Genomic DNA, 25,529 nt, shown 5'->3' with positions numbered 1-25,529 from the left:
GTCCAGTCCAGTTCCTGACCACTCTTTCAGGAAAGTAGTATTTCCTAACGTCCAGCCTAAATCTCCCCTGGCACAGCTTGAAGCCCTAATTGATTGTAGAGGAAATGGACCTGGGAGTATTGATTGATGCTCAGCTGAACATGAGCCAGCACTGTGCCCAGGTGGCCAAGAAGGCCAATGGTATCTTGATTTGCATCAGGAATGGTATTGCCAGCAGGAACAGGGAAATGATTGTCCCCCTGTACTCAGCTCTGGTGAGGCCACACCTGGATTTCTGTGTCCAGTTTTGGGCCCCTCACTGCAAGAAAGACATTTTGTAAATCACTGGAATTATTAAAAAGTAATCAAATTAATATATCTATAATTTGGCTTTTTTGAAATTATCACTCCTTCCTTATTTTATGGTGTATTTTCTTTATTTATGACAGGATTCAATTTTACCAAAAAAATAAGCAATCTCATAACCTCCTACATCCCTGCTGAAAAAGCTGCTTTTAACCCATGTTGGGACACTCAAGCTTTTTGACTTGTTTTTGAATGCTAGTGACTGGAAGCAGTTCTTAAATGTAGAGACTAGGCACAGGGAAAACCCTGTCTGAAGCTGGTATTTACAGAGTTCCTAGAGGAGTTAGCATCACAAGAAAGCAGCTGAGGTAGTGAAGGTCTCAGGTAGGTTTCTCAGAAGTCTACAGTTCTGTTCTATAGAAATCAGTGGGAATCCTGGTAGAGCTCACTTTGAATATGTAATCTTTCTATGGATTGTTAGATTCTGCATTTGAAAACTACAAATAAGTTTGAAATTATTTACTTTTGTCAGTGTGACTAATTATCTTACTTAGTTTAATAAATGTGAAGAAAGTAGAATTTTGTTCTAAGGTTACAATTTAGAATCCTTACAGAACTAAGGTAATATAAATCAGTTCATGATATTTATAAATTCACTATGTAAGTAACAAATTCTTAGCTTAGTATTTTTATTGAATCCTTCATGCGGTGCAGAAGTCTCCTGTCTGATACCTATTGCTAAACTATCAAATGCTTTCTTTTGCTGTGCCAGCAACTTCTAAAAAAAAGTCATGCAAGTAATGACCTAATTTGCTTTTCTAGAAAATAAGGATGTATGCTTATTTAGAAGGAGCTTGATTAATCCTATTTGAGCTCATTTTACATTGCTGATTGGAAGCTGAAATCAAACTCCAGTATGAGAAAAGGAAGTGCTCTAACCATGGTTCTGTTTCTGAAAGATTTGCTAGCAGAGTATTCCTTTTTTTTATCAGTTCTAAGACTTACTCTCTGTTATAAAAGAGGTCTGGGTTATGGAATTGGGTGCTTTTTTCCGTTTCTCTTCAGTCAATCTATCTACCAACAAACAACCTGTGGAACACCATAAATCCTTTAACAAATCATCTGGCTTATATTGCCGAACTGTTAACAAAAATTGCATCTAGGTTCTCCTTCTATTTTGACAAAATCCCAAGATACGCTACTTAATTTGGTAATTTTTGTTGTAAAAATGCAAGAAATTTCTTAGAAAAAAATTACCTTTTGTGATAAGTTACTGTTTTTAATTTTTTGAAGCTGTATGTTTTCAGTTCTCAGTGGATTATATGTAAAATTCACCCTAATTACCAACTGGTCTTTGATTAAAAAATAAAAAAAAATTAAAAAGCTCTAGTGGTGAGCTTTTGGAAAGGTAAAATGATAGAAGTGCGGGGAAACTATTAGTTATGCTTAAAATTGTATGGAATATTGTTCCTTTTAAACACTGTATTGACCTGCCAAAATTTGTCATAAGAATTCTTGATAAATCTATTATTGCTGCTGTTCCTTTCTGTTCACAAAAAAATAGTGTTAATAGTGATCTTTAGGTCTCATTTGGTATAAAAAAATCAGAATACAGAACTGAGATGACCTAAACTGCCCTTTCTGATTGATCAGTATCCGGCAGCTGTACAGGCCAGTACTACCACAAATGCAATTTAAATAAAGCCTTGTGAGAAATCCTATTTGCACCACAAGAAACTGTTTGATATTAAGAGGAAAACAACTTGATAGGCAAATTTTTTGTTACTGCATGCACATCGACATTCCTTGAAAGAATAACACTACTGAATACCTTAAAAAATGTCTTGAATTGTATTTGTGGCTGGGCTTATATTCAATGAGTTGTTCTTGCTGTGAAGAGAAATAACAGATTTATAGGTACAGTTCTCACCAGAATGATTTTACCCTGTTGTAATTACAGAATTTTCACTGTTAGGAGCTATTAATGCCTAGAGAGATAAGAAATTGGATCTGAGGTCTTTCCTTCTACAGTAGTTCACTCTGTGTAACAGAACATAAGTTAATGAAGCGCAACTGGAATATGTTGTTTCACAACTTTTCCCATTGTATGAGAAATGAGCAAAGCCACAGGGCGCAGTTATGGAGAGAGAGTATAAATTCAAGGAGGAAATTACGGCTAACCCAGGTCTGTTATTTACGTGAGCATTGAGCTGACCGGTTCTTTTGTTCCATGCCCGATTTTTCCCCCGTCAGAGAAAAGTTTAATTTATGCTTGTACAGTATTTTGAGCATTGGTCTTAAATGTCACTAATAGTACTGTTTCTTGTCTGTACTATACCCAAACATACAACGCTGTTGCCTGGAATTCAGGCCAAGTCAGAAATGTAAAGGAATGTCTGTTTTCTTGTATCTTTGTTTCATTGTGGTATCAGGAAGACCATTAGTGTTGTACAAAAATAAACTTGTTATTTCATCCCGCATACTGGATGTGGTAGGTTTCAGTAGCGACCACAAAATTGCAGTCCCATGGGACCACAAAATTAGAAGAATGTATTGTTGAGTGCAATTACAAACAACCTTGTTTCTGCTTATGTAAGCGCGAGGGCTTGACGTTATACTAAAATTATGTTTAAACATGAAATTGTAATCCTACCACAAAGTTCAGAAGTAGGTGGAACAAAGCAAGCATACATCATGAGGAGCTGCATTCAGAGATCATTCCTGTCAGTCAGAAAAAGCAAGACAGTGATAAAACTAAATATCCATGTAAAATCTGCTGTGCTTGTAGACTACCTCCAAGGGCTACCTTCATTGATATTCTTAAATAAAGCTGTAGAAGAGCATCTCCACAGAGAGAAAAATAAATTGAACCTTGATCTTGGAGAAGTTGAGCAAGTATTCAAATTGGTGGGCTCCTGTACTAAATGGGAAACTCTACAGTGACGGTGTTTGTCAAGATCCACATCAAAAACTCAGCACATAACTAGACTGGGAGTGTGTCTAATGAAGACAACTTAACTGATAATCTGAATGAGCTCAGACATAGACAGTTGATTTGCCTGTGTGCTTTTAATTCTTGAAATGGATGTTAATCTATGATACCTATTAGCAGATCTTTTATGCCCCCAATAAAATTTATATTCCCAAATATTTCTGTAGCAAAGTAGCAGCTAAACATGGGCAGCAAAATTGCAGCATCTCATTTCCAGTTTGGAATGCACTGACCTCGTTCTCTGTACAATCCATGCTGCTGTGGTGACTTTAGGCTATAGAGGAACCCATCAGAAACATGTAAAGCTCTTTTTAAGATTAATTCCTGAAGATTAGTCCAGATTTTAGGAAAATGTAAGTGATTCACAGTTTATTATTTCAATTCACAGATCTGCTGGAGTATCTTGCAAATAATAATAATTTTAAAAAACAGCATTCACCATGAAAGTTTTAAAAGATAAAAGTCATTGAAACTAGTCAATATAAGATGTGAAGTAGGTCTTGTAAGTTCTGCCCTGTTACTCTAACAAGTCAAGTCCAGCTCAAGGGTTATGTTGAAATAATCTTCCTCTGGGGACTTTCTTCACTGTGATTTTTTTTTTTTAATGGGAAATGCAGTATGGACTAAAGTACATGATGCATGGATCCTGTCTTATCTGTTTCTCGGCTTTCAGAATAGGTGTGAAACAGTGCTATCAGCCAATCTTAGGTGCTTTTGAGGAAAGACTGAGTAATATTCTCCGATGTGGACAAGTATTTGTACTTGTAAAGGAAAAAAAGTCACAGAACAAAATAAGTTTCTCATGTCATATTTGTAATGCATACATATAAATATGAGCAGCTAGAATGAAATATTATCTGTAACACAGAAAGAAAAAAAAGGAAAAGCTATTAGCTTTTTAAATCATAGATGTTTTTTAAACCATAAATGAACTCAAAGCAGACTACTGGACCATATCTTAACTTGTCAGAAGAGCCATGGTAGGTACCACTATTAAACAGGAAGCAATTTTCTACTGCATGTTCCAAGAAGGGCTTTAACTTAATGTATAGGGATAAAACTGAGCAAAGAAAAATATATAAAAGTTATGGAAGCATTATTTGTAAAAAACTTTTAATCGATCTCATAATGTATAAGCATTTCTATGTGAATGAAGGGATATCTGCTGTGTAATTTACAAAATGACATGAGGTTACATCTTTGCTATTGTTTTATAAAGCACTCTCGAGCTGCCTAGTGGAGACCAAAATAGAGTTTGATGTCTTCCTTTCTGTTTTCTCAGCAGAAATGGATTGATTTCTCCCTCCTACTGTTCTGTCGTTGGGAAGGACATGCATGACCAGCTGAATCTAGACAGACATCTTTTTCCAAGCTGTCTTGATATGCTGACCAGTTTTAAATGTGTACAGATCAGCTTACCGTGAAGAATTCCCCATTTCTTCAAGATGTTTTTACTGTGAAAATCAAAGTGTTGGGTAGCAAATCTTTTAGTTGGGTCCAGACAAGGAGAGTCATGTGAACATGGCATTATCATCTCTTTCCTAATGCACGTTGCTTCATTTGCAGCAACGTTAAATATCACCAGAACATCTTTGAAACCTAGTGGTTTCAATAGTAATTCAAGGCCTGTTCTCCTCCTCACAGTGATGGAACCTGTACATATAAATTTAGTGTCTTGAGCTGAGTAGTTACCAGACTTGAAGCTGGTTTGGTAGTCTCCCAAAAGTCTTATTTTAAGTGCCTTAAACTGAACCATAACAGCATCTGCCCAGCATAAATTATAATTCTCCAAAATGCTCTGTACTCATTCATACAAGTAATTTATAGTGACTGTTTCAACTTTGTTCCAATGAACACTTTCAAATCCAGGCAGAAATAGCATCACTCCACAAACAGGGGCCTGCCACTCCTTGTGTGCATCCATATTATCACTCTTCTGCCTGCCTATTTCCGCAGCAAAATCTCTACCAGCACAAGCCAAAGAAGCCTCCTTTTTGAGACATAAATCTTTTCTTGTTCACCAATAAACTGTAGAAATTGCAGCAGGTCAGTGACATGAGCTATCCCTCAAGCTTGACCAGCTACACGAGAGTATGTGAATGCTTCTGTTGACTAGCTTTTTGGAAACCACTGTTTGACAACCAGTTGTTATTTTGGATATATTTTTAGCCATTTTGGGTAATTTTTCCTGCCCGTGGAAGTGGTTCTTTCTTTCAAGCAGTCCATAAATCATGGCGAGGTCCTGCAAACTGATGTTACTAAATGCAAAATGATACACATCACTCTTGTGTTGATAAATAGCCTGCTCGGCTCTGTTTATGGAGCCTTCCAGTTAAGACATACAAACTGCAGATAAAAATATTGTTGGGAATTGCTGCACCTCTGCAAGTTTCACTTGATTTCTAAACCTTCAAAATAATTCAGAAAAGTGCTGCATAACACTAAAGGATATTTTACTTTCCTTGGTACAGTGTCAATTTCTGATATTTTTCAGCAGATGGAAGTTGATGTGCCCATCTGATCCACTGATTATTCAGGGGTGCCTTTAATAATGGGCATTACACACAGTTCTCAAAAAAGACAAAGTCTTGGTCCCTACTGCCTGTGAGTCACTAGGTAGCTGGTTGCTATCATGAATCCCATCAAAGATGATGACATGCGGGTAAAGCTAAGTGATGGGTGTAGCACTCCATTCAGAATCACAAAATTTTAGTGATTAGGAGGAATCTCTGGAGATATCTAGTCCAAGCCCCTGATAAAGCAGTCTCCCTACAGTAGGGTAGAGGAAAGTGTCCAGGCAGGTTTTGAATATATCAAGAGAAGGAGACTCCGTAGCCTCTCTGGACAGCCACCTTCACAGAAATTTTTTCTTATAACGAAATAGAACACCTTATGTTCCAGTTTGTGCCCTTTGTCCCTTGTCCTGTTGCTGGGCACCAGTGATAAGAGCCTGACTTCATCCGCTTGACACCTGCCCTGTAGATATTTATAAGTATCAATAAGGTCTCTCTGTTTTCTCCAGGCTAAACAATCCAAGTCTCTCAGCTTCCTCACAAGGGAGATGCTCCAGGCCTCTGATCATCTTTGTAGCTCTCCACTGGACTCTCTAGAATTTCCCTTTCTTGATCTGGAGATCCCAGAACTGGATGCAGTATACCAGATGTGGCCTCATCAGTGCAGATTAGAGGGGAGGAGATCCACCCTCACACTTCTGGCCACGCTCTTTTAATTTGTGACCACAAGATCTGGTCAACCCGTTGTCCATCAGGAAACCCAGGTTCTTCTCTGCAGAACTCCTTTCCAGCAGGCCAGCCCCTAACCTGTACCAACGCACGCATTCTTCTCCAGATTTAGGATACTGCACTTGCACTTGTTGAACCCCAGACGGTTCCTCTTTGCCCAACTCTCCAGCATGTCCAGGTCTCAGTGAAGCTCTGGATGATTAGCCCATGGCACTCAAGTGACCATGGCAGTACAGAGAACAAAACTTTCTGTCCTAGTTACCACAATTTTTGGGGGAATCACCCTGTTTCTAAAGTACCTAACACCCAGGAAAGTGAAACTCTTCATGTATCAAATTATCTAGTCCTTCTAAACCACCTAGCATTGGCTAGAGCTAATTATTCTACTAAGTCAATAGTAAAACTGAAGGACTTAACTGATTGAATGATATATATGGTAGACAGTCACATAGAAGACAGACAGCAGATTTAAGGGTTTGGCACTGAAACTACATTCTATCCACTATGTAACGTTAGGACAGATTATGGAAAGACAAAAAGTAATTGATGAGAAAAACTTTACTTCCTGGGAACAATATCAGGCTCTAGAAATGTTTAAATTGATTTAAATCATGTGGCTGTTATAAATCACATTAGAACGTACTAGTTGTCATGCAGAGAATAAAGAAGCTTTCTTCTTTGTGAGACTTAAGAGGATGTTCATCGTTCCCACTACCTTCTCTCCAGCCTTAGGTGCATATCAAGTCCACCAGGCACCTTGAGTGAGAAGGAATATTGCTTCTTTTTTCCTTTTGGCTGGATGATTGTTTTTAATGTTTTAATGCAGTGTCTACTGGACACTGTGTTCTGTGATGGTAGACTCCATTACATACTCCAGAACAACAAAGTACTCAGTGCTTTTCAAGACCTTTGCAAGAGGCTTCCAGCCAGACCAATATCATATTCTCTTACCCTTTGAAAACTGCAAGATTTGAACTTGGATTGCTCAGTTGCTCTGCAATGACTGTTATCTCTGAGCTACCAGCTTAACTACAGTTCACTCCCAAATAGAAAAACCTTGTGAAAGTAAAAAAAAGTCTTTGCTGATCAACGGAAAAATGCATATAAAAATAAAACACTATGTTCAAGAGGATGATTCAAAAGAATGCTAAGGGAAGGCTTTCAATGTGATGAATGAGAAAACTCTTATCAGACAGTTCCTACAAAATCTGTTTAAGCGTCCTTCCTCCCTAAAGGCCTTTTACACAGAAATCACAGAAATTGAGAAGCTAAAGCACAAGGCCTTCACACGATGGAGCTTTGTTGGATACAATTATATGAGCTGATTTTGCAGTTAGTCTCCTCCATTCAGCCACATGCTTAAGCCAAATTCAGGGCTTTTTTTATGATATGGTAATGTTAAATCCTGGCCCTGCTGAATTTTGTGGAAGTTTTGATATTGGCTTCAGTAGGGCCAGGTCTTAATTTCCCAGTAACTCTAGAAATATGAAGGGGTTAAGTAAGATGAATGTGTTTAAAATATGTAAGTGCAGCCTGCTGGTCAAGGGAGGTAATCCTTCCCCTCTACTCTGTCCAGGTGAGGCCACACCTGGAATACTGTGTCCAGTTCAAAAAGAGCAGAGGTCTTCTAGAGAAAGTCCAACAGAGGGCCTGGAGCATCTCCCTTACAACGTAAGGCTGAGAGACATGAGACTCTTCAATCTGGAGAAGAGAAAGTTGAGAGGGGATCTCATCACTGTTCAGAAATATATAGTGCAGGAGTCAAGCAGATGGAGACACTCTTTTTGGTAGAGTGTAATAGAACAAGGGGAAGCAGGCAGAAACTGGAAGAACTTTTCTGTGAGAAACAGGAACAAGATGCCCGGAGTGATTATGGAGTCTCCTTCTCTGGAAATATTAAAAACCCATCTGGGCACTTTCCTGTGCAATGTACTCTATGGAACTTGCTTTAGCACAAGGGTTGGAGTTTATGGTACCTAGAGATTCCTTTCAATCTCTACAATTCTGTGATTCTGTGACATCAAATATTTGCAGCTCTTCTAAAGAAAAGGTAGAAAAGGTATATAGCATCAAGATCTAACAGCTCAAAATCCAGACTGGGCCTCAGAAGAATGATTCACTTCCCCAGTGTCAGCAGTGCCTCATAGCATCTTTTGCCAACATTTCCCCTTTCAATTTCCTTTGAAAATCATGGGTTTGGAAACTCATTCTTGCAAAACTGAGATATAAAGCAAAAGAATGCCAGATTAATGTCACAAAGTAATTAAACCTCCAATAGACATATGGTTTTCCAACAAGTATGTGTATACATCTCCTCACCATTCTAGCACATACTTCCCAAATCTCCCTTGGACGGTGGATTGGTGTAGGTAATATAAATGTCATGAAAAAGCAAACAAGTCAATAGTTTCTTCCATGCTTCATTTGCATTAGGGTTGTGTTCAGTATACTCATCAGGTCACTACCTGCACCTGTATTCTCTTCTCTCTTCTAATTGAACTCTGTTCTAGTTTTTCTGAGTGAGGGACTCTCTGTTCCATGCATATGTGTACATGGAGGTCTAAATGCCAGCCACTGGCCCCGGGTTAAAAGGGCTATGAGCCTGAGGTGCAAGCAACTAGGTAAATGGAGAGAATGCTTCCTGTGCAGGTAGGCACATCAGTGTGTGCACTTGCCTGTGTCACACTGGACTAACCACAGATAGAATGGGGGGTTTGACAGCCACGTTTTTGTGCAGCCATCAGCAACCAGAGCATCTGAGAATCAGCATCTGGGGAGATAGGGGCATCTGGGGCTCAGTTACTTGGAGGTCATAGGTCTGATCAACTATCTAGAGGCGTACACAGTTGTTTGTGTATGTCTATGCATAGGGCAACAAGGAGGCTAGGGATCCAAAAGCAGCTACTGGCCAGACTCAACATCTAAGTCCAGTTACTGGAGGGATCCGTAGTGCATGTGTTTGTGTATCTGTGCAAGGAAGTCTGAGCACTAGCAAAGGAAGTAAGTTTGCAGGCCTCAGTGGCTTTAAAGTCCAAGTATCAGCCACTGGAGAGATCAAAGATTGTAAGTAAGTTGCTGGATAGTCAGATTGTATAACAGAACATCAGCTACTGAAGGAATATGTATAATATTATGTATATATACATACATCTATTTTCCACTCTGGTCAAGGATGAGGCAATTTGTGTTGATTTTGTTTGCTCGAGTACTATGTTTTCTGCCTCTGTTGATTGATAGGATCAGGTGTGTAGAGATGTATGTAAGTATTCAGTGCATGTGTGCCTACTGGGAATACACACACAGCCTCACTGGACATGAGAACTAGAAGCTGCAGCAGCCTCAGATCCTTCAGGTTAGATTCAGCAAACCCTAGCTCTCCAGAATCCTTTGACACTCCCCATACTCTGAATCCCTAAAAGCCTTCTCAGCTGATGTGTAACTTATAAGTCATCTGTTTTCCAGCTAAAATAGATCATGCCCACTGCATACAATAAATACCAAGAGATGGAGAACTGATTTACATATGACTACCACTCTGCAGAAGTGTGTACGATCCTGATTCAGAAAGCAAGTGTTTGTCTAACTGCAGTTAGACTTATATGCTCAGACTTAAAATTATGCTTATAATCAGATTTTATGGCAACAGGGATTGTCATGGCTGAGGTGACAGGCAAGGGTGTTGTCCTCCTATCCACACTGGACTCAGCATTCGGTCATGCTTCTAGACCATCTTGGGTATATTTTGAAGTGCATGAGCAGAGCTTTCACTGGTAACACATCTGCCGTGCAGCGAGGATGTGCAGCATCCACAGGTTCCCTGGTTTCTGGGACATGTGACAAGAGTGATACCTTCTTTTATCCCTAATTTCAGCCAAGTTCAGCTTCTAATGCTATTCTTTTCCCTGGATGCTTGTCATGGAGTTATCTCTAGATCTGTGTCTATGATGGGGGACAGCAGGCCACAGACCCACCAGTCCAAAAAAGGGAAGGGAGAAGGGGGCAGGAGGGCAGAGTTGAGCAGGAAGAGGGAAAGAGAACAAAGAGGAAAATAAATTTTAAAAAAATCAAACAAACAAACAGCAGCAATGATTTGAGGAGGAAAGTTAATTTACAAAAAAGTTAAATTAAAAAAAGTTAAAGTTAATTTAATAGCAGAAAAAAAGTTAATTGGGATTGAAGATGATAAACCAAATGAGAGAGTGTCCAAAACTGAAGGCTTTATTCTAATGCTGAAGGCAAGACAGCTAGGGAGCACACTTCGCAGAGACAAGCAGTAAAAGAAGGGGGCATCTCGTGACTTGTGAGCAGTTTTAGTTTTCCCTCTAAATGGAAAACGGAAACAGAACAATGAAGTCTTCTGGGAAATGTAGGTGTTCTTCTTTTCTGAGAACCAGGTACCTGGAAATATTGACAGTCCACAGAATTGGAGCATTCTTTAACTTCTACATGATGTTATGATGTACAATACCAATAACAACAAATCATAAAACCATGACAGTGGTCAAGCCGTTCTCTGGAGAGAGCTGGATTTGAACATCTCCAGGCCAGAGTGGGCCACATCAAAGAGACTGATACAGTACTAAGTACAAGCAAATATATACAAAAGTAGGACATCTTTCCCAAGGAATAACAGTCCAGGCTGACCTTCCTTCCTCTTCAGTGCCTCCAGAAATGTTTGGGGGCTATAAATCCAGACTTGACAGAAGGGCCTGAATCCAAGAAAAACTGTGGACTTTGGAGACACCCATTAGAGTTCCCTTGTAACTAAAGTAGACAATGCCTCCACAGTCCCTTTGCTGGCTGCTGTCATTCTGGGATCACTAATGTTCCTATGGTGCTGCACAGCTCTACAAAGCTCTGGATCCAGCCGTAGAGGAAGTGCTACCATACTGTTAGTACAGTGTGTGGGCACAGGCTGGAGTAAACTCATCAGAAGTGGAGAGGAGGCTTGAGCTAGGGAAACTAGAAAACTAGAAGGAGCTCTGGATCTTCTTTCTCTAGCTGCAATTCTTCCCCCACCCTACTCTACGTTCAATAGGTGAACTGTTAATCAAAATGCTCGCTGACCTCTGTAGGCAGAAAGAGGTGGCTTAGATGAACCCTTCAATTGCCTTGTATTAACTGACCCACCACTGTTTGAGTGAAAGGCAGCAGCAAGGAGCAGCAGAGGGTAAAGATATTTCAGCTGATGAGAATGGGGAGAAAACTCAGTCAAGACCAACATAGTTAACAGAGGAGGGCAGTGGACGCACTACCCTAATTCCTATGAGAAGGGGAAAAATGAGGCATTTGGATACTTCCTGCTTGTGCCCTCTTTCCCTTGTCCTTTGCTATTCACCAACATTTTCAGCTTTCAGAAGAGAAGTCAGCAAGAATGTCAGTGCAAACTCTGTGCTGCACGGGCTGGATGTAGATCATCACTGGGTGAAAGATACATTCAGTTGTGATGTTCAGAATCCTCAGGCCATGCACATAAAGGAAAGCTCTCCCCAGTCTATCTTAATACCAAGTAACCTCTCTATTTTTGAGCAAGCTGGATCTCAGATAGGATTTTCTGCACCTTCTGCCAAGTCCACACATATGAAGTTGAATGCATCTCAAAATCGGTGATAATAAGAATCCGAAGTCATCTGGGAAAGCGTGCATGCAAAAATATGAGGACACAATCAGATTGCCACCTGTGTTCTGATCACACTAATGGTGATGCTTGCTGTCACAGGTAGATCTGTGAATGAAACTATTCTCAATAAGTAGCATTCTGTCCAGTAATAAGTGAATAATAATTGCACAATTATCCTCTTGCTGCATAAACCATCTCAATTTTTAAAGTGGAATCATACACAAGCCAGACATGCCAGACACTTAGAAAAATAAACCAAGACAAAAACAAAGGTGGCAAACACAAAGCAATCAGACAGAGGTAGGGATGAGTCAAGCTTGAGATGGCAATAAGAATTAGCAGGAGATGTGTAAGAGGTTTTCATCTCCTGTATGTGCCAGCCAGACAGTCATAAATTATAACAGTCCAGGATGCATTAACATTCATCCCTGTGGCCAGTTCTTCAATTGGTTTCTCATGGTGGATTTCATTGTGCCACAAGCACAATTATTTGTCACAACATTATTTTCATGATAGGTTATTTCACGTTAAATTACAGCATTCGCATGTCTTCAGATATTTTGTAACATCAGGAGAAATGCTGGGCTAGAGGAGATAGCTGAACTTACATGTGGTATATGCCAGTTTACTTAAGAAGAAGCATTTTACTGCTGCTGGAGAAATGCAACAAAAGATCAGTGCTGAAACCTCACTAAAGTGAATTGAACACACATTCCAGCTGCGAACATATGCTCACTTCCTGCTTGATCAAAAAGGAAATTTCAGAGCTCTGCTACATGTTTGCCTTGACACCACTCCATGCTGCCTATCCAGCGTGCATCATAATAAACCATTCTTTAATCCTGCTTGGAATACAAATTCTATTAAAGGATGCTTGGAATAGTTGCACATTATCAATGGCAGAGTATGGAAAAGTGCATGATAGCAGCAAGAAGGATATCAAGAGGACAGTTATACAAATGAGCTAACTGTGTGGTTTTATTTCATAGTTTCATGTTCCCACCACAACCTGACCCTGTCCAAGTGAGACTCGTCTTTGGAGGAGATAAATTAACTCAGCTCTTGCATTTTTCTCGCCTGTACCTTCTTCAAATGTTTAATCTTCTGGAGCTGCCCTGATCTTGTCAATGTCAAAGAAGTATTCCATGAATGAAGAATACACACAATCTTAACTGTGCTGTCAGAAAGTGTGTAAGTGAAGGTCTTAAAGCTACAAGAGCTTCTGACTGATAAAGAACATGTTCCCATAACATCACTTGGTAAAGATAAGACTCTTGTCTTTTTAATAGAACAAAATTCTTAGTTTTCATATTTAACCACAGTCACTGTTAAAGCTATAACTGGTTTTCAGAGTATTTTAGGGATCTGATCTTGATCTACCATATGTTAAAAACCATCACAACAAATACCTTACATTATTGTTCCTAGGGAAGAAATAGCAAGGTGACTGCAGCCTTAAATACAAAGCATTTATAAAGCATTTATTTTATGTTCACATTTGCCACTATCACAGACTTATCTCTAGATCTATCTGTATCCATGACAGGGGGACAGCAGGCCTGCAGGCCAACTGACACAAAAGAGGGTGGGGAGAAGGGGAAGGGAGGGAAAGGAATAATAATAAATAATAATAATAATAAAAATTTTAAAAAAAACAGCAGGAATGACACAAGGAAAAAACTTTATTTACTACTAGTGATAGCAGAAATAAAGTTAATTGGGATTGAAATAAATAAACCAAACAAATGAGAGAGAGGGTCCAAAACTGAAGGGCTTCCTCTGATGCTGAAGGCAAGACAGCTAGGGAGAACGCACTGTAGATGAGCAGAAGGGAAAAAAAGGGACGTCTCATGACTTGCAAGCAGTTTTATCCTTCCCTCTGAATGGAAAACGGAAACAAAAAGTCCTCTAGGAGATGAAGTTCTCTTCTGAGAGCCAGGTGCCCAGAAATATTGGCAGTTCACAGAACTGGACCATTAATTCTTTAACTCCCAGTGCACTACATGATGTCACAGAGTACCAATAACAAAAATCATAAAAGCATGACAGCCACTCATATCAGAAATGACCACTTAAAGGCAAGCAAGGAGATAGTCTTAAGTCAGAAAACCTTGCAAAGTTTCATGATATTTAGAAAGAGGCATTGATGTACTCGTTACTTACAGCCAACACTTCAATGTCTCCCAGACTCCACTGAAAAATGATGCTAGTTCTGAGGACTTGATGCACCATAATTGGAAGATATTTTGACACAGAGATGGTTTTCCTTCTGAAAACTAGACTTGAAAGCTTCATGAAAATACAGAATGGCCATGGTAATAAATTGGATTTAAACTCTAGGTTTATTAATCCCACCTTGTTTTTAGTTTGTGTCTTCAGTCAGTTCAACTGTACAGTATAGTCACAGACAATCTCAATTAATAATCATTTAGTGAGTACAGACACGATGCTGCTTGAATAGAAGAATCCATTGTTAGCATCAGATTGACAAAAAAAACATAGGAAAAGTTGATACAACGAAGGTAGCATTGCCATTCAGATGAAACCTGAAAAACATTTATGCAATTCAGCATTAACAAATAAACAGCCTTGCCGCTTCCAAGACATAATTCCTGGCACCAGTACAGGCTGGGGAAGCAGTTGTGCTCTTTGAAAGAGGTTGAGAATCCTGATGGAAAGTGAACTGAACTTGAGTGAGAAGCTATGGTGAGGAAGAACAACTACATGGCACTGCAATACCAAGAATGTAGCCTTTTAGCAAATCTGTTGTGTTCCCCACAATTTCTAAGACAAATTTCCACACATAACTGCAAAATTTTGTTTCATAATCCTTAGTATCTTTGAATACTGCATCATCACAGTTTCTGTTTCAAAATGATGTAGTTTTTCTCTTCCTCTCTTTCCATTTTCGCTTCTGGGGAAGAATTCTTCCCATTCCTAATGTCATCCAAAATCTGGGAAGAAAACTCTAATTTCTGCGTGGTCATTCTTTTATCCCTTGCAATCCTGGGTGACTTGACAAACGAGCATATGCTCTCAGAGTTCATTTTGTACATTTAAAGAGTTAAGGCATACCTACTCAGTACATTGGCATAGATATTCATTCTTTTCCAAGAACTCATTAATTTACACTAATGTCCCTCTGGGCACATGTGATAGAATCCAGACTGGTCGTACACTCACTTATTTTACCTTGTTTTTTCTACCATCAGCTTCATCACTGAGACTTTTGACTGACCATTAGCAAATTGGCAAATTTCCATTGCTTGCTAGGCCTTAATAAGGAACTCCCAAAACAGTATACATTAAACTCCAAGGAAAATGTCCTTGCACCTCATAAAATGCAAAGACAAGTAGTCTATTACAATTCTAGTGCTTCTTGTGAAGCAGAATTAAGAGAAAACAAGGCTGTTCACACATCAAGCAAAGCCAAAAAGTTTTAGCACTTATTGATTCCTTTTGCTAAACTAATACATTGGTCCTTAAACTAATATTCTGATCCCTATTGCTAAACAAACCAGCCTGTGTCACCAACAAAGTACCCTTACAGAACTAAATCTTATCAGTTATACGGCTTTAAACAGTAGAAGGAGAATCCCTGGAAATTATAACATAGTGTCTCCAAAATTTTAACAACTTTGCCTGTTCCTTCCTTGGCCAACATTTTTAATACTTTCTCTCACTTCTTTTTTTCCCTCCTTTGTGACAACTATGGACATTGCTCTTAGACAACAATTTTCTTGGGGGAAAAAAAAAAAAGATAATGTAATAATTTAAACTGATTACCTAATAATTCTCATGAAGACTATTATAACAAGTCTTCTATATCTGATTCTTTGCTAATAGTATAAAATTCACAGGTTTGTATTAGAGTAGCTTATTTTTTAATCTATTATTGTATTCTAATTCAGTGGATTTCCACTCCTTTTTCTAACTCCTGTTTTAAGTTCATTAATGTCATTGTCATTTAACCGTTCACTGGATAAAGAGCTCTGCTGGACAGCAGTTCAGATGTACTAAGCAAATATTCTGCTGCATGATAGCCAAATGAATGAGTAGTTAGACCTTTGCTACTTTTCCTGCTCCTTGCTTTTTGTACACAAATACTTGTGCTTCTGCCTAGGAATAAAGCTTTACTTATACCGGGGGCTAGTTTATTTTTCAGGTAGGAATTTAGCTGCATGTCATTGAACTAAGTGAATAGTTTTCTCTAACAAAAAACAAATCTAGCTTGAATCTTGCAAAGAAGCTAAAATCAAAATGTTACAGAAACCATTGCTTTCTTATCCCAGTGCACACTCTTTCCTACATAGCCCCAAACAAAAACACTCTTATCTCTACAATCACAGAATGATCAATACTTTCCTTTCTTCATGCATCCTTGGCATAGAAAATATCTGCACTGCAATCAGATTCGTCTGAGTAGCTGAACTTGTAAGTCAATGTTAATCTTACATTCTTGATCCCCTGAGAGATCTGTACAAAGTATGAGCTTCTCAGCAGATTCTGCCCTAACTTGAGTCCTCTTTTCTGTATCATTTGTCTTTTTGTTGAGAAATCAACACTTTTTATTACATAACAAAGAAATAAAAAGGAATTGCCCTCCCACTCTCATTTACCTATTTCTAGAAGCTTCATGTAAGAGCTACAAGCAGGGAAAATACCAGCTCCATCTTTCAGCACAAATGCTGATTTTGAGCTGTCAAATAGTTCAAGATGATAACCATCAGATTTTAACTCCTAGAGCTTTATGACAGAGATTTTGGATATTTATAAGGAGAGAATGTTGTAAGGAAAAATTGTTTACCTTTAGAAGTGGTATAGCCTTCAGGCCCATGCTGTGATTTCCTCAGCCGCTGACTTCCCTTCTTGCTGCTGCCTGGAATTGTGAAGAATTTGCTCAGCCCACCTGCTCTTGCTTTGGTGTTAGTACTGCTTAGAGCAGGAGGCTGTACTCAATGAACTCCACAGGTGCCTTTTAATGTTAATGTTCCTGTAACTGTGACTCAGTCAGAGGTGCAGAGAATCAGATGCTTAGTGGAGACTGACACTTCAAATGTCCCTCATGCATGAGTTATAACATGGTTGCTCTTTCTGTACATGCAGTAACATGATATGAACACTTCAGAATGTTGAAACTAAATAAAATAAACACCCAAGCTAGAAACAAGGAGTTTCTTCCATGGATGGGGTAAGGCTTAGTTTGAGAAAGTTGCCAGTGTCATGCGAGAAGCAATGACAGGGAGCTGGAGTCCTCCAGCTGCTGCAGTTTGATTTCAGAATTTTTGCCCTAAGTACGCACCCATCAATTAGCGGCAAATGGGGCTGATGGGGAGGGCGCAGTGCAGTGCTAACTCAAGTGGTGGCAGATGATTGTATGTGTTTTGATGCATTGGCTAAACACTCTTTTGTGAACAGCAAAACATATGCAGTTGTGCTTTCCATTCTGATAAAGGAATTTGGGAGTAAGTTTCAAGGTTGCTGAAAAAAATCATCATCATCAATTTTTGCAATTCTATTTTCAGTTGACATATATAAATTACCTGCAAATTTTCAAATGGAATTTACTGAGTTGCAATCATATATTCAACTCAAAGGAAATTGATCATGTCTCTCTACTATTTATAGTATATAGTATATTTATAGTATATACTTTGCTATGTACTATGTACTTTACTTATAAAACTTTTCTTACAGATAAAAGTATCTCTTGTTTTACATTATTCACGTTCTTGTCACATTATTCATGTCATGGCCTTCTCACAGTATGTATATTTGTTAGCAACTGTTCTAAAGAACAAACACAGGAACAGAAAAATTTCATCCAAAATCTCTGATGAACACCGTGAGAACTCAGTAAGAATTTCAGCTACTGCCATCAAATCAGACTAATGCATTAGTTTCACAAAAACACGATCAAATATCTCACTAGTTTTATGGTTTTGTTGCTCTTTTTCTTTTAATGTTTTAATAAAAATATTAACAGTTACAGTAAATTTTGTTACTTATATGCATTAAATATATTATATATTTTATGAAGACTTATCTGAAATTAATGCCTCTAGTTTAATTATGTTGGCCCATAACAACAGAGGTGGATGCTGGCGTGATAGTACCAGATGTTGAATCTTCCAATATTCCATTCTGTTTTGTTGCTGTGTGACAGATGGCAGCAGAGGGGTTCTCTGACAGAATAATGTCTGATATGGAAGTGTGTATGAAGCAAAGGTGCAGAACTAAATTCCTTCATGCAGAAAAATTTGCACCCACTGACATTCATCAACACTTGCTCAACATTTATGGAGACCAAACAGTAAATTGTTAACACAAAGAGGCGATAGTGGTGCATCTCAGTAGTGAAAACAGTGACCACGGGTCACCTCCACTGGTATAGGTTTTGATGATCATGACATGCAGCCTCCTGTTCATCCCTGGCAAAAATGCATAGCTAGTGGTGGTGACTATATTGAAAAATAATGTTTTGTAGCTGAGAACTTGTTCTATCAAATATTATTACTATACTCACTGTATCTGTTTTAGTTTCCATGGACATAATTAGGCAGTGTTATTTTTGAAACAGTCTACATGTGTGTGGCTCGACAATTCCTCTTCACTCAGTGTGGCCCAGGCAGGCCAAAAGTTCTGACAACCACGACCTAGCATGTGGCTGATGAGATCTGTGTCCTTGAACTCCTGCTAGGTAGGTAGCCCTAGGAGACTTAATATCATGGAAAACACATACAGCTGACAGCAGAAGCCAGGCAATGCCCTGCATGAGTGGCTTAGTTCAGTTTGGGGTTTTGATGCCCTCTAAAAATTTCTCCCAAGTATATATCTGGATGGAAGCAAAATGCTAATGTGACACTGCAACAACTGTCCATCTACCCTTGTTTAGCTGGGAATGTAGAAATGTTGTAGTACAAAATAAAGACATGTAGCCTTCTAACACTCCCAGAGCATCCTGGATACTGCAGCCTGTGGCTAAGGCACCCTTCTGACACAAGTATGCAGGACTTTTGATTATAGTCTAGTGATTACACTTCTGAGCTCAACTGAGAAACACATATGTGCTGCTGGGAGAGAAACGCAAGAGATTTCTAAGCAAACACCATCACTGTAGATGCTGCTGGATCTAACACAACATGACCTGGTAGTGACCAGCTCACATACTTTTGTTTGCAACCTGTCTATTGCTTCATTCCTGATCAAACTGCTGACAACAGAGGAGGGATTCATCTGCAAGGTAGATGTTAGTTGTTAGATGTTTCATGTTATTGTCGATGTGTGCCTCAGCTGCTGTTACATGCAAACCTTTTCAACAAAGATGGTGAAGTCCTGAGAATGCTTCAGCTCACCCTGGAGAGGACATCAACTGTCTGGAAAGATGATTCAGTTTTTGGGCTTCCTGAATGTATTAGTTAACAAGCACTTGCTGACTGCAAACTTAGATCCTCAGAGTACGTGTTGGCATCTTCCCACCTGTGCCTGAACAGAGCAGTTGTGCAGCCAAAATAGCTCTGAAACACTGTTCCTAAAACTGGTCTCTTTTCTTCTCTCCTCTTGCAGTGAGGCACTGACCACTTCCATGACTCACTCTCCTTTAACCCATTCTTCCTTTCTCCAGTGAATGAGAAACATGACAAGGGTTACACATCTATCTGCCTCATGGTATTTCGATGTCTTCAGACATGGTGAGTATAGTCAAAGTATGAAGTGATATTACTTTTCCTCCATTCCAGGGGACCAACAGGCAGTCCAGATGTGTACTAGAAATACTGTTCTAATTTGGAATAAGTCTTGTATTCCATTTAAAGATCTAACCACACTTCCTAAGTACCAAGGATCTGAGGACTATCACTTCCACCCCAAGTAGCTATGGTCAGGACTTGGGGATGCATCGTTCCTGATACTGATCAGCTAGATCAGCCTAGTATCTTCCTATCTCCTCTTTCTTCACTAACACAGCAAGGGGAATTGGAAGAGGATAGGGGAAGAATGCAGGGGAAATCAAAGACAGGGTCATTTCCTTGTGAAATTAAGCAACAAAGTGTAACAGCTGTCAAAGCTGAATTCTAAGCTTTAGACTTTCAGTGTTGTCCACCATGCAAAAATAAATGAATAAATAAATAAATAATGCCCCCTTCCCTCCCCCCCCCCCCCCCAAAAAAAAAAAAACCAGGAAAGAAATCACATCTGCATGAAAACTTCAGTATTAAGATTTTTTCTTTGAACATGAGGACAGATCCAGACCGAGGGATATAGAATTGGTGTGCAAGAGAAAGCCCTTGCTTGAACTAATGGAACATAAAACATGAAAGTTACATTCACCTACCAAGTAGCAGAAATTGTCTTTAACCTCCAGCACTGATTACTGTAAATTATGTGAAAGACTTTCACAGTCAGTCTCTCGGAAAAAAAACTCACTACAATCACCAATAAAAAATGTAATTTCTGCTTTTCTATTAATGATACTACTTGAATGGGCCATCTAATGTCACTTCTTATGCAGTGTCCCTGTTCGTACTGTAATGAGAAGACCATATATGTAATAAACTAAAAGTAAATTAAGTTCTAATTAATTAATTAATTAATTTCCTCCTAAAAATGTCAGGAAGGCATTCTGTCATTTGTACCTGCCTGGAGGAAATTAGCATATGAAATCTCAGTGAGATCTCTTGTTTTGAAACGGGAAGGTGATATTTATTTTAAACAGCTTACTAAGTTATTTTCTCTTACCCATACTCTCACATGCACCAAGGCCTGTGTGCCCAAGTGGCCTGGCCAGTGTTTGTGACACGGAAGATGATGGAGGCCAGCTGTTACATCCTTAGTACATATCTTGGTTTCTTTTTGGGTGGTGATGATAATCTGGTTTTTGAACACATCTTTTATATATGCTTAGGGAGTCAGCAGTTGTAGTGAGGTAATACTTTTCTTCAGAAACTTGTTCGCATCAGCCTCTAACTATCTTAGGCAAGTTTGCTGTCCATTGTTTTTTATTAATTGGTAGTATCTATTTGGCTACACATCTGTTCCATTTGTGGGCTAACAAGAAGAGGAGTAACAAATGCAGGGTAGTATAACTGTTGTTGTCATTGTCCTGTGATCAATGTTCAAGTCTTCTACACTGTGGTCCAATTCAATGCGAGCCTTCTGATCTTAGTGCCAACAACATACTAGTGGTTTTACTGCTGTTAATTGACTTCTTGCATACTCAGATAGACCATTTTCATAGCCCCTGCTGTACTATTTTTTCTCCTGCTTTCATACAGCATTCAGATGTTCTGTCTGTAAAAGTATTTTTGTTACAAATCTCTTCATGCTGGCCAACTCAACTGCAGCAAGACCCATTTTCCTAAAGATAATATGATGTAGCCCCATGTTTATACCAGGGTTAGGAGAATTTTATGGAAGTTGTTCAAAACCCGCAATACTTGCCATGCCACAACAGTCAGATTTCTACCCCTTCTCCTCTTTTCCACCACCTGCCTGGATATTCAGCGCAGCAAGGAGAACAAATTTAGTATGACTTTCTGCTTTTGAATGAGGGACTGCTCTTCCCAGGCCTTAAAATAGGCAGAGATGTTTAATAGATTTGAAAATGGAACCTAGGAGCCTAGGTCATCGTGCATTTTTGAAAGACATACTCTGCATCTGTATCACATTACTGCTCAGCTGCTTGGCTTTTCCTGGAGTATCTGAAAGTGGATATGTGCTGCTGTGTTCCAAAGGGGGCTTATTTTAATATTGTACTAAAATACTGACAATGAAATCTTGTTACTTTAATTAGGTGGCAACTACCACAATCTTGGATCTTAAAACTTTGAGTAAGAAAAGATTGAGTGCTGAGGTAAATTTCTACCAGTATGGACTTCACAGGATTTATTTTACTGTAAATGTTACTGCTGTCTTTCTTGATGTCTCCCAGATTTTGCTGGGCACACAATGCCAGAACAATATATCTCAATATATTTCAGTATATCTGAAAAATCAAAAAGATGCCTTTTTTCCAGAGACAGTTAATTCACAGATTAAAAAGACAAAGCTTAACCAAAATGAAATATCTTTTAGATAAGGCGCTCTAGAACTTACACAAAAATTCTTATTCAGATCTCTTTGCTAATACACCAGAATTCAGAAACCTGAAGGCTGCAGATATATGGGATGGACTCGTTTTGGTTCCAATTCAGAACTGCTGAACAATATAAGACTCTGATGCAAACTTCAGTTCTCAACTGCACACCATTTTGTCTTAGGCTAGGTATCAAGACACTCTGTCTTCAAGGAAGATCAAGGGTACCAGGACACAAGAGGTACTTCCCACAGAATGGTCCTTTCATTTAGGCCAACAGAGTGGCTTGGTGGGAATCTGTGGTGGCAGATATGTCAGCACAATTTAGAGAAGCTGTTTTAGTCACATACTAGCCTTGCTATAAGAAAACTGACAAAAGCGATGGAAATCTGGGATGAAAAGCCAGCTCTGCATACTCTTGTGTCTGCTATGTTCTGCTGCTCTTAGGACACTAATGATGTGTAAACTGCAAAATTATGCTTCAAACATTTCTTAGGGAAAAGCAAGCAATACTTAGAAGTAAATATTACAATACAAATTTTAAAGACAGTGATGTCTCCGAGGGATTAAGCTTTTTCTTTATAGGAGTCACATGCTTTGGGAATGAGCAGATCTTCAGACTGTACTATAAAACAACATCAGAAGTCAATATTCTGTCCCTGTAACAGTGGCCATGAGAATTTGTCCCGTCTTCTTTCGCCTCCCACAGAGGCTCTGTAGCTGTGCTAAAAGGCTGTGAAAAAAATGATGGCACTCCTTGCTAAGAATTATATATGAACTTTGCATAGCTGAAAAATCATGAGACAAAATAAAAAGTGGTAGAGAAAGTGCTATGAAGATTTTCATTGTGAACAAGAGGCAGAAGATAACTTGAGTACTTGCTTCAACCAAGTCAGAGATGTTCTCAAATTCTGCTTGATTACAATCCCCTCTCAAGAGCATAATCAGTATTTCATACATCACTGACTCCAACTTCTCACCTTCAAGGTTGCCATCTCTTCCCTGTCACTCACAGTGCTTAGATTTGTGGCCTCATATTACATCCCTGTTAAAGTGAAACTGAGTGTCACACCCGATATGCTCATTTCAATTGTACGTCTGGGGGCTCTTCTTACTAATGCTGAGGCATCTCAAATGACACACGTTCTATGCTATGAAAAAATGCCAGATATATTAGCAAAAGTATTTGCATAAAGCTCAGTAGTTTTTCTCGACCTAGCGTATTAATGAGCCCCATAACACTACATAGGATGGATGACTGATCATAGAATCATAGGATCTTTTGAGTTGGAAGGGACCTGTAAAGGTCATCTAGTCCAAATCCCCTGTAATGCACAGAGACATCTGATAGATTTCAAAGAATGAAAACAGCATCAATGCAAAATGTAATCAATTAAGTTAGACAGTCTCAAGAAGAGGAAATGAAGATGCTCATAATTTACAAAAAAAAAAAGAAAAGAAAAGAAAAAAAAAGAAAAGAAAAAAGAAAAAGAAAAAAAAAAGGAGCACTTGGTCTTGACAAAAAGAGACTATGAAACAGTAGGGAGGAATAGCCATTTCTTTCTCTCTAGTTCTTTAAAGCATTATGAAAGTCTTTGTCTTACAAATGTGCTGAGATAGCTCTGAGAGAAAGACTTTCAATTTGTTTCCTTGGAGACTGCAAGAGATACAGAAAGCACAATAACACTATTTGATACAAAACACTATTTTTCAACATAGTCACCATATGTTATGCATTTTCACCGACAATGAACAAGAACCTACATGCTGGGCTTGTCAATATCTGCATGGCTTTCCAGCACATGGCTTGTCATTCACATCACTGTTGCCACTGCTGAAACACACCACACACCACCTCACTGTGTTAATATTCACTGTTTGGTCTCCATAAATGTTCAGCAAACATCAATGAATGTCAATAGATGCATTTTTTTTTTCTGCAAGGAGGAATTTGGTTACATGCTTCATATGTGATTCCACAGAATCACAGAATCAAAGAATCTTAGAATCATAAAATCATTTGAGTTGGAAGGAACCTTTAAAGGTCATCCAGTCCAACTCCCCTGCAATGAACAAGGCTATCTACAGCTAAATCAGGTTGCTCGCAGCCTGGGCCACCCTGAACTTGATTGTCTCCAGAAACTGTGGCATCTACCACATCTCTGGACAACCATGTCAGATGCCATTTTGTCAGACTGCATTTCTCCTGCCATCTGTCACATGGCAACAAAACGTAATGGAATATTGGTGGGAAAGTTCAACCTCTACTGCCATACCACCAACATCCACATCTGACATCATGGGCCAATGTAATAAAAAAGGAAGTATTACTTTCAGAGCAGCCCTCATAATTGCACAACTGAATGAGTATTCAAAAGATTCGATCCAAGATTCATCCACTGTGTAATCCACACATCATTCCCACATAAATGTGATCACTTGTAATTCACCTCAGTGAAAAATACAAACACTTAACAACATTAGCAATGCCCCTTTCTGCTTATAACTTCAAGTTCAATGCTCCTGTCTGCACAACGGCTCGTTAGAATTGCCACTGCAAACATAAGTATGTTTGAATAAAAGCAGCAGGAGCAAGTCCCATCTTTCACTTTGCTTATCTCTGTGTAATGGGTCACAAGCAGTCCTTTCAGAGGTACAGACAAGCTGTTAGTGCTTGGACCACTATAGTAAGGGGTGCCTTGGATTTTCTGGGTATGCATAAAAACAGAAACAGCCACATCATGCCACTTCTCCCCAGATACTGAGCTACTCTGATGTACAGTGATCATGCTGCCAGGCAAGCAATTGAAAAGTTTTCATTGCTCACTGGTGAGGTCCATTACTGTTTTTACATCCTCTTCTCTAAATAAGGAAGTCCCTGTGAGACCTCTGCCTGCCCAAACAATTTGATTCCATTGCTTTTCACAGCCAGTAAAACCTCACTCCCTCCTCTGGTCTTGGATGACCGCACTCATCAAAATTCAGTCATCCCGGAAGAAGAGCAGGTTAGTGTTACACCATAGCAATCTTACCTCTGATATTCTGTTGATGTCAGTGATGATGTGGGGAGCATCAGCCTCTGCACTATAAAGATTGGTCAAGCAAGCAACACTGAGGCCACCACGGGAGTGCAAGATCTCCAAATCATGGTCCCCAACAAACTGAGTGCTGTTGGCCTGTCTCTGCTTCCAACCTGATTGCTTTTAGGCTTTAGTTTCATGTCAGCATTCTCCATTTGCTTTCCAAAAATAAGCCTATGCCACCATACTGAAGGGAGAAAAATAAGAGGGGCGATATTTTTAGGACCATTAATTCTGA

General features: G+C 39.1%; 1 long non-coding RNA gene across 1 annotated transcript; it reads right to left on the bottom strand.

Moving 5' to 3' along the window:
- Window positions 1-13,922: 13,922 nt before the first annotated feature.
- On the bottom strand, window positions 13,923-25,420 carry LOC104912527. Its single transcript, XR_004161194.1, has 3 exons — window positions 25,244-25,420; window positions 16,947-17,018; window positions 13,923-14,685 (listed from the first exon to the last, which is right to left on the bottom strand). It is a non-coding gene; the product is annotated as an uncharacterized LOC104912527 (long non-coding RNA).
- Window positions 25,421-25,529: the final 109 nt, after the last annotated feature.

The sequence above is a fragment of the Meleagris gallopavo genome, chromosome 1, assembly GCF_000146605.3.
Source record: "Meleagris gallopavo isolate NT-WF06-2002-E0010 breed Aviagen turkey brand Nicholas breeding stock chromosome 1, Turkey_5.1, whole genome shotgun sequence".
Taxonomy (NCBI): Eukaryota; Metazoa; Chordata; class Aves; order Galliformes; family Phasianidae; genus Meleagris; species Meleagris gallopavo.
This window is presented reverse-complemented; position numbering and strand designations above follow the sequence as displayed.